The sequence below is a fragment of the Salvia hispanica genome, chromosome 5 (genome assembly GCF_023119035.1).
Source record: "Salvia hispanica cultivar TCC Black 2014 chromosome 5, UniMelb_Shisp_WGS_1.0, whole genome shotgun sequence".
Taxonomy (NCBI): Eukaryota; Viridiplantae; Streptophyta; class Magnoliopsida; order Lamiales; family Lamiaceae; genus Salvia; species Salvia hispanica.
In genome coordinates this window covers 21,573,212-21,575,506 of record NC_062969.1, presented here as the reverse complement: position 1 = coordinate 21,575,506, position 2,295 = coordinate 21,573,212, and positions in this window count along the sequence as shown.

Genomic DNA, 2,295 nt, shown 5'->3' with positions numbered 1-2,295 from the left:
AATCACAGAAGGGCAACTCACTTTGAACATCATTATCAGAAAGAATGGCATGCTTTTTCAGGATACTCAAACCTTTTGCACTCATATGACCTAGCCTATTATGCCACAACATGGTTCTGTCAGTTTTAACGACATTGGCATAAGGTTTTTCACATGCAAGAGGCACAACATTACACACATACAAGCCACATTTTTTATGAGCTTTGAAAAGACACATAGAACCTCTGCAAATTTTCATACAGCCTTCCCCCCCATACCCTCATTTTCAAGAGCAGTACAAGACATCAAATTATAGCATAGATCAGGAACATATCTGACATCCTTTAGGCTGAGCACATAACCATTTTCAAACTTCAAACACACAAAGTGCCAATACCAAGAATTTCACATTTCTTGTCATCAGCTATTGATACAAAAAGTCTTGTGTTATAGGTTTCAGCTCAGAAAACACTTCCTTAAAAGGACTCACATGATAAGTACATCTGTGAATCACACAAACCTAATCATTTGAAGTAAAGTATACTATGCATTTTTGCCATTCTACAAATTGCAGTGTCATGCACCATGAACACAGAATCACTGACATTGTCATAAGTAGGCAACATTAACAAGGGTTTCAACTTGGGGATTGTTGTTAGGAAACTTATTCTTCTTTGGTTTAGTGCACTCTCTCTTATAGTGTCCAACATCACCACAGTTGAAACACTTCCTATAGGTTTCCAGGATCCTCGCTTTCTAGCATCTAGACCTAAAACTTTTTCCTAGAGTTTGAGGAATTACCAGTAACCACTACCGGGCTCATCGTCTCCCCTCTAGATTTAGATCTTTCTCTAACATTCAACACCTTACTGTAAGCATTCTTATCAGTAACCCTTTCCCTAAGCTCAAGTTCTTTGGATTTCAGGGAGCTAATAATCAGGTCTAGAGGAGCAGAGTCTCTACCATACTTAATGGCAGCCTTAACATCACTATAGGAGTCAGGTATGGCATTCATCAGGGCTATGCTAATGTATTCATCTATGGTTTTATCACCTGACCTCTTAATGTCCTGAACTAACTTCTGAAACCTATCCACATTGTCATCAGTATCTTTAGCAAGATCAAGCTTAAACTTGAACAATTTTTCAAGCAAATACATTTTGGAAGACATAGAGGTTTCAGTATACAGAGTATCAAGTAATTTTCACATTTCAGCAGCAGATTCCTCATGATCAACTTTCCTAATCACAGAATCAGATAGATTTAACACAATGGTAGCCCTAGCCAGTTCATTCATCTCATCAATTCTATCCTGAGCAGTATCATCAGGCAAAGTACCATCAACAACTTTGAACACCTTTTGTTGAATCAAAACACATTTCATTTTCTGTTTCCAAATAGCAAAATCATTTTTACCATTATAAGGAACCAAACCAACAAGTTGAGCCATCTTAGCAAGAATTTTAGCAAGAACCCAGGAAGCAAGACAGAAACACAAGGCCTTACAAACCTGAGAACACAGAGACATACACAACAGCACAAGAAACATCAACACAAGTTTCTCAGAACAGTTAAAGATCTCAAATCCTTGACTGTCACGAGCAAGACTGGCCAAGGCTATCCCAGCTCGCAATCACTCACTACTAGCAAACAGGTCCTTGACCGGATCTATTTAGATGATTATGCATTCAACTCCAATTTCATGCAATATTCATAGATGTATAGATATAACATCAAATAAACACATAATCATTGCAATTTGATGTAGATTCGATTGTTATCTCATTTTGATCCATCATAGAATCAAAGTTGCTAGCGTGCACCACCCGGAGATCCTTGGTTTATCGGCCACGAATCTTCCAACCTATTCCCTAGTCCTTGATTCTCCATCCGTGTGGGCGGATCTTAGATAATCAATAATAGTCTTGAAGAGATCTAGGAAAACCCAATCACAAACTCGATATTGTCTTGATCTAATCCTATGAATTAGGATAGAACAAGAACAAAACAAAACCCTAATTCTCCCACGTGCCAAGGCATGAAAACCGAGGCAAGGAGAGAGAGAGAGAGCCGACGACGGCTTCTAGGGTTTAGGGGAGGAGTGTTGTGAATATGGTGTGCTAGGGTTTCCACATCTCATCACTATTTATAATGGACTTGTTGGGCTAGGTTGGGGATCCATGGAATGACTTAAGTGTTGGGCTCACCCATTAAATAAATTACTAATTAAATCAAATGACTCATGATTTAATATATTATCAATGCAATATTATTTTGTTCCACTAAAGAATAATATTGCACTCCCACTTAAATCAC